The sequence below is a fragment of the Anarrhichthys ocellatus genome, unplaced genomic scaffold, assembly GCF_004355925.1.
Source record: "Anarrhichthys ocellatus isolate YVR2014 unplaced genomic scaffold, GSC_Weel_1.0 scaffold1, whole genome shotgun sequence".
Classification (NCBI taxonomy): Eukaryota; Metazoa; Chordata; class Actinopteri; order Perciformes; family Anarhichadidae; genus Anarrhichthys; species Anarrhichthys ocellatus.
Window position 1 is genome coordinate 2,160,256 of NW_022280031.1, and position 8,297 is coordinate 2,168,552.

An 8,297-nucleotide genomic window follows, 5' to 3' on the forward strand; every position below is an offset into this window, starting at 1 on the left:
CACACACACACACACACACACACACACACACACACACGCACACGCTTACTGTATTTAGAGTTCAGCTCTGTGGATCTCCAGGCAAGTCGGATCAGGTGTCTCACAGATAAAAGCACATAATCGCAGCAGCTCTGGACCAAGACAACGCTGACATTAGTTTTATCTCGCTAAGTAGCACAGATGAATGAATTCCATTTCCTGCAGCATGTAAATATCTGGTTTTCAGGGGTGTTTACCTCGGTCACTCTCTTCAGCTCATTCTACTTTCTTTGTCTTCACGCTGGCTCTCTTCCTCCCTGTCTGTACCGTCAGCTGTTTTTGTAAATGAGTTTCATGAAAATGGACAGAACTCTTTTTTGACTGCCTCCTCTCTTTTTCTGAATGAAGCGCGCGCGCGTGCACGCACACACACACACGCACACGCACACACACACTACACGCAAACAGAAAGCCTGGCTGGCTGGCTCCCTCCTTCCCTACTGCTGTTATGCTATCATGCGCACAGTTTGCACCGCTCCCTTCTCCTCCAACCCTCCCTTTCGTGTAGATATTCTCTCTCTCTCTCTCTCCCTCCCTCCCTCCCTCCCTCCCCCTCTCTGTGTAACAATATAATTGCAATGACAGCCAAACCAGATATTGCAATAAGTCCAGCTGTTTAAAGGGCTGCTGTGATCAGCCAGTATGTCACTAGATGCAACGGCAAGATGCTTATACGAGAGGTTACAGAAAATACATTTAGTCTTTCACAACTCCAATTGAAGGTTTGGTACTTTTTTTTCTGCAAAAAAAGGGAACAAGCCTACATCCACAGGCAGGGAAAAGATACAGTCCAGGCAAACTAGTCACCATTCATTAATCTCCATTTCATGGGAATATATGAAGTCAAGCTGAATGAGCTCAACGTAGTGTAAGCTGCTAGTGAAACAGAGCACTGCTGCAATGTCCAAAAATAAAATAGTAAAAAACGGGGGGTTTTGAAGGCAAGATGGAGGGGGGGAATAATGAAACCACCTTATTAGCTCGGAAAGAACCGTAATCCCACAGGACAACATATTTGCATCTTCTCCATGCAGCCCCCTCACTGCAAACTGCAGCTGAAGACGCAGTGGAGGAGAGCAGTCAAAAGTTCAGCATCAAAGAAAACATCAAAAGGGAACTCTAGGTAAGGCAGCGTAAGGTAGCTGATAGATGGATACACAGGATCCGTTCAGATCCCCCAGCCCCGTGGGTTAATCACACAGTTTAACCATCATAGTGTGAAATAAAGTTAAACTGACAATCGCTATCGGAAGATATTCAGTAAAAATATGGGATTGGGGATAATGGTTTTTATTTGCTGATGCTACATTTTGAACAACAAATTCGAAATCGGCAGGAAGAGAGCTAGTAACATTGTTAGCATTGAAGCTAACAGTTAAGGCACGGAGGTTGCATTGAGTTACATTATGATGATGCATTCATGCTCTAGTCAGTGAAAATGAGTATTGGGCAGAGGTAAATGATACATTTTGATGTGTACAAATGTAATCTAGTAAAATGTAGCTTTTGGCGAGAAACTTGAATGAATAGAGTTGTTTGAAGGACATGTTTTCACAAACAATAATAGAATATTTTTTTCCTAACCATTTGAATTATGTATTTGTATGCAAATAACCACTAGAGATGACAGTAAAAAAGTAAAAGGATAAGATATATTTGCTCACTTTTTTTCTGCCGATCCAATCAATCACTCAAAACCTTGATAAGATCTGAACAATGTTTCACCTCTAGTGAAGCAGCTACAGCTTCCTGTAGCCTTAGTTAATTACGTTCGCAACTGCAAGCTCCTCTGTGAACTGAATAAGCCTTTATTAGAATATAGACAATTTCTTTACAATCTTTTGTTGGGGCATCAGTTTTACATATAATAGCAGGGAGCAGTAAAATATTAAAGAGCCAACATGAGCTGGAGGTTAGATGGAGAGGTACACTGGAAAAGTGTTAATTGCAGTTAAGGCAAACATCAAAACTCAAAAGTAAAATCATGGGACATATTGGTTTCCCAATCGACACCCAGGATTTCCTTCTCCGTACCGTGTCCCCTGACATAACCTTATTATATTCCATGTTTTAAATCCATTATATTTGACAGCCCATTTCTAGGGCTGGCTCCTCTTAGTCGATTAGTCAACTAATTGGTCAATTTTGGTCTTAGTTGATTAAGATTAGTATTTTTGGAGCTTTTTCATGCTGAATGACGTATTTCCAGGAAACTTAAGAGCAAGATGTCTGGTAAACACAATACTTAGAGGGGTGCTTTCGTGTGACTCTTTGTGGAGAAACAGTTTTGCAGGTCTGTCAATTAAATCAACTAATTCATTTGTAAACAAAATCGTATGAGTGTTAGTCGACTAAGAATTTCTTTGGTCGAGGACGGCCCGACGTATCTCTGGTATGACTGCCTGGTAGATGCATAAGCCTGATGTACACATAGTGTAAATACTTTAGTAAGTTCCAGTAAAATCTTGTTTTCGGGTGCAGGGGCCTAATACTGATACTGCATAGTTGAGCATGTCAATTTTCCCCATTTTATTTCCAAGGGAAATACACTACTATGCTGCTCTAAAGCACTACAGTTTGAGGCAGGAAACAGGCCTACATCTATGTGAAAGCACCTTAAGGTGCTGTGAGTTTGCCCACAATGTTAGTCTGCCACTGTACAAGATAAGCAACGCAAAGTTCTCCTTCAGCTTTAGGATAAAGTTGTTCACGTTAACAAATCTGTCCAGGCTGATAAATGGTCTATATTTATTCTGTTTTTGAATGTAGAGTATGAACACTTTTAATTGTATACATTTAGCATTGATGCAGCAAGAAGGTTTTTGGTTTAAGAAGTACTGTAGAGAAAATGGATGGATGGATGTTAAGCACACATTGACTGTTTATCTTATCTAGCCAAGTTAAGACGAGCAACCAACCAACAACTCTGCACTCCTAGCCAGGGCTGCAAAGTACGACCATTTAAATTGCACATGTATCCAAAATCTGTGAAGCACGACTAAACATTTTCATCGATCGCACCGGTTTGCCTGACATTAAATAGCAGGTCTGACCTCTTCGGTGGAGGCAACTGCTCTACAACCGGTCTTCCCTGTCCCAGGTAAGATTCCTAATCCTGCTCAAAGGCACCGGAAGTGGGGAGGGGGGGGGGGGGGGGGGCACTGTCGGCTACATTTAATACCATGAAACAACTTTACTGCTAATTTCATCTCTGCTCCGATGATCGCCAAAGAGCTGATCTGTTCTGAGCGCATCTCTCTCTGTCACTCAATCACACACTCGCAATATACCAACATAATATGTAAACATACATGTGGATGGCACTTAAACCCTGTCCATGGTCATTTTACACAGGGTAGTAATGCGAGCATTAAAGATCGGCGGGGAGTTTTATACTTTGTTTTCTATCTACTCTCGTTCGCAATGTGGGACAAGGGCTATGTGGGGTGAACTTCTAACGCCCTTCTGATCCAACATCCTCAGGCAAGATGGCCTGATTTTAAAAACATTTATCTGCACCTTTATTCCCATTTACAATCATTTACATAATTAACTAAAACCAATGTGTATGCGCCTAAATGAAAACGTTAGGCGCACCAGTGCCACAATGTAGAAAGTTAAGCTGCTTTCCAAATCGCATACATACATCTTTTTTTTTTTTTTTTTTTACTTTTAGTACATACTGCAGCTGCCCTTACAAAGTATGTACTGTTTGCATGCAGTATGCGTTGAACTGGGTAATCCTCATAACACTGCACCTTGAACTTTGACCCACTTGCTTATCTCGCTGCACAAAGAATTGTGGGTCAGAATAGCCAGAAAAACATGCTGGCTTGCATACTGACAAATGTGACTGCATGCAATGGTACATCCTGGTATTTTTTGGCATACTGCATTTGACATTTTATGTATCTGGCACATTAAATAGTATGAACTCGCTCGCCTAGCATTGCAAAAGGTTCGTCTCAGGTTGAGCACATGACTGGGATAAAGAGGATGGTATGCAGTAATGGCACCTAATGCCGCAAAACAAGTCCAGCAGCTTCTTGCATTTGCGCCGTCAGGTAGCCTCTTTCAGAGGATAGTAAGAGAAGACAGCAAAGGGCTTTGAAAGCAGGAAGGAGAGAGGGGAGGACACGAGCAGGGATCAGTGGCCAAAGACACCACAGATAAACCGTTCCTGAACACAATTACAAGGTGTTGCAGTCTCTAGTATATAACTGAGGTAAAGTTAGAAGTAAACACTAGGAAAATGGTTATTATTTACACAGCAAATGTAAAAACAAGCCAAAACAGAACTCACTTAATACGATTGTGTTTGGACACAACCAGGTTATTACTGACTAATGATTAAGCATGAGTTGAATGAGGTTTATTTTAGCCCAAACAAATGACGCTACTCTTGCATTGAGTCAATAGATACTCATTCTAAATGTGTTACTTTTTTTTCCCAGTCAAGCAGCTATATACCCGGTGTGAAGCCAGGCTTACGGCCATGCAACCAGTCGCCTCCTTTCTGCCCTGATCAATAATTTACATCAGAGCAAGCAATGCAGGAAAGATACAAAAACTGAGGATTGAGAAACAATGGCTGAGGAAGACATCAAAAGAAAGGCAGCTCGGAAAACAAAGACAACAGGAAAAGAAGAGGGAACAAATAAAGATGGAGAGAGACAGAGAAACAGAAGCAGGAGTGGTTAAGAGAAGAGAGATATAGGAGCAGCAGCAACAGCACCAGGCTTGGTGCTCTGGCAGAGATCTATAAATAGCTCTTCAAATCTCTCTAGAAAAAGCCTCGTTCTGCTTATGCTGCTGCAAACAGAGATTCAGAAGGAGACAGAACAAGATATGGATATCTCGCTGACACATTTTAACAGCGATCATGTCTAACTGCCTATTGCAATCACATTACCCTGTAAATTACAATATTAAAAAAACGCTTTTACATCGACCATCTTGGCTTGTATAAATATTTGATTGGAGGAAGTGAATACAGTAAAAACAAGTAGGTTACATCCAAAACATAAACGTGCATGTTCTATGGTGTATGAATACTGAATTGTTTATCACTATGTACCCTGCAAAAAAATAAAAAATAAAAAGAATAAGCACACTTCTGAAATCTCTTCATCAATACTTATTCTTACACACAAAAACATGTCAAGTTACTATAATTTATTGATGCTTTACCTATTTGATAAGTAAAGCAACATTGGGATTTTCAAGTTGCAGGGTAGGGGAAACCTGTTGACAGGGATGAGAGATACGCCATCTTTCTCATTGCTGGCCTTAGCAACAGCAGACTGTTGATTCAATGACTCACCTCCATCAGATCTGACTACAGACAAGCCTTTTTCTCAATGATGCTAACATTACACAAGCAATTTGAGATTCTACAGGTACTTTCTCAGATCAGTCTTCAACAGAACAGACAAATTGAGACATTTTCAAAACAGTCTCAACATCAAATGGGACTGTGTTGGCAGTCCTTGCCTGCCTCTTGGTAATTTTCTGCATCACATGACTAGCCAATGGCAATAGTAATGAATATTTATGTTTTCAGTCACACATGCTTTTTCCCCCAGAGCAGATGTTTGAATCACAGCTCCGACAGTCTGTGCTGTGATCCCACCTAGTTTGACACCACAGTCTTGCCATCTATTTTCAGCTTAAGTATCAAAATGTTGAGCTAAAGCCAAGACATAAAGATCAATGGCCATTTGTCATGGTTTCCTTGACAAACCCTTTTTCTTCTTTGAATCGTCATCAACTGTGTGTTTTTATTATGGACTGGAAACAAAATGAGTGATAATCGCTTGTTTCTGTTTAATCTCATTAAATCTACATGTCTCCCTGAGGCATGGCCTTGGACATACATATTACGAGCACTTCAATGCCATAGTGCAATCAAGACCAGAAGTGTAGTCTGGTTTTTAGAAGGATTTCTTCATCAGCTCACAATTCAGCCTCATATCCCACGAAGACTCTATCATTAATACAAACTATAGATTTGTTGTTTCAAATTGATTTGTCATGACATCTGCACCTTGTTTGCTGTCGTGTCTGACAATCATTGGAGACAAACATATAGACGTCACGGTGTAATGGCAAAAACAACACCTTGTTGTCACCAGCTAAGGTGACAACAAGGGTGATTAAATCAATTCCTGCTCACTTCATTGTAATTGAACCAGATAATAAGCTAGTCACTTCAATCCTAGAGTTTCAGTAGCTTGTCCCTACGATTGGAAGGATACAATGTTAACATGGCCATCTCTTGTCAGGCATGGAGAACACGGACTTTAAAGATGGTGCTTAACGTCACGTTATATGTCTAACTAAAAAAACATGGATCATCGATAAACGTTACAAGTGATCTCAATAAAGGTTCAGCTCACCGTTTCGTTGGCCGTATGGTGAGAGTCCGTGTGGAGAATCCTTTAGGTTGTGTCTGTGGAGAACAGATGGCAGTATGGTCAGAGCCGTGGCTGAGCAGATGACTGAAAATATTAGCTTGCCCACACGCTAACAATAGCTAGCTCACGGCATTAGCTTGCTTCCTCCGGCGAGTATAATTAGCCACCTACAACACCTAGCCACCTAGCTAATGCTAGCCCGATAGCTAGCCTTTTCTTATTCAGTGTACGCTAGCAACCCTACGTTAACACAACTTAGAGTTTATATTACAACCAGTTAACCGACAAAGTAGCACGTGTTTACGGTAATGCGAACGTTGTTGTAAACATGTACTTGCACTGTCAAGTCTCAACATATGAGGTGCTAGCTGATACGCTTAGCTAGCTTTCCCAATGACTTACCAATGCTAATATAATAGAGCTGCTAGCTCGAGTCTGTTCACTGCGACCCCAACTGTCAAAATAGCGCCGCGTGAGGGGAGAGCGGCATGAACGTTAACGATAGACAGCAAGCATTGAGAAGAAAGGCAGTCGAGTCTGTTACAGGAACACAGCCAAATAACAACAAAACGCCAAAGAATAAAAGGACACAAATTAAAGAAAAAAGAAACAAAACGCTATTCCCCCTTCTCGGCTCCGGCTTGTATGTGTGTGTCAGCGTCACTTTTTTCCCCTCACCGACAGTTTACGTCAGCGGCGTACTGAACATTCGCAGGGAGACGTTCAGGATACAGTGAAATTGTTTACCTATTATTTAACGTTACTAGACTCAAAATACAGAAACTGTCAAAATGTTTTACTTTTGTGTTACACGTGTATCTTTAAGATGCCATTTGTGTCTCTTTCATTGAAAGGCAATGAAGATGTGTTGGTATTATGAACTTTAAACCACTGACGCATTCTATGAAAGCACATTTTTCCACAAAATATCTCCCACATACCATATCTAATGAATAAAAGGTCTAATGAATAAAAAAAAATACACGCTTTATATTAACATTATCAGTCTAACATTGAATGATTATGAGTTTTAGTCGTATTTTCAACGTTTATGATTGGAGGGTTGTTTGAGTTAAATTTCCCATTAATTTACCTTTAGTATGTGAGGCTACACTTGTAGCTACTTTACACATTTTCAAAGGAACCGATACAAAAGTAAAGTTTGTTGTAGTTCTAAAAGTTCCCCACATGTCGGCAGGCTGAGGTCGCTCAACCTCATAGTCCACCCTAAAGGCAAAAATATAACCTATATGCACTGTAAGTACAGCTGGTGGCACACATTCTAAAGGTGTTCTGTTTTAGTGGGACACTTTTCAACACACGTTTACACATCACGTAGAGCTTTTAAATAGTTTTAAAAGACACATTTTTTTCCTGCAGCGCATAGCTGTAGGGCTCTTTACCAAAGTTTGTGCAATGACACTCTAACTTATTCGCAATGTTACTATATTCAGCATGTTTCACTTGAAATAAGTCATTACAGTAGCTTTCTCCACACCTCAATTCCTCACACACTAATTCCATTGCAACAGATCACTTATGTATATTATTGTCTCGGTGTAAATGAGACCGGTTTGCTGTAAACCTATATTAGGGGCAACCGTGCAATTTCAGCAAATTCACAGGGAAGCTCAAAGGTGAGGATCAAAGCTGTGCAACTTTGGTAAACTGTTCTATTTTGGATTCTACATTGTGCACAAAATAGACTCTCGTAAGAACCCAAACAGACACAACTTGTACGGGCAATTGTATGACAGAGACAGTAATTAGCCTTTGTTTCTTCTTTTCTCTCTCTTTCTCTCTCTCTCTCTCTCTCTCTCTCTCTCTCTCTCTCTCTCTCTC

General features: G+C 40.6%; 1 protein-coding gene across 7 annotated transcripts in view; it reads right to left on the reverse strand.

Moving 5' to 3' along the window:
* The window catches only part of r3hdm2 (R3H domain containing 2), a 42,237-nt gene extending 35,098 nt beyond the window's left edge, over nucleotides 1-7,139 (reverse strand). For 5 of the 7 annotated variants that reach the window (XM_031840709.1, XM_031840498.1, XM_031840642.1 and 2 more), the window contains exons 1-2: nucleotides 6,858-7,139; nucleotides 6,438-6,490 (exon numbers count right to left, since the gene is read on the reverse strand). The gene's annotated coding sequence lies outside the window, so the exon portion shown is untranslated. The other 2 variants (XM_031840358.1, XM_031840428.1) reach the window with 2 other exon arrangements.
* Nucleotides 7,140-8,297: the final 1,158 nt, after the last annotated feature.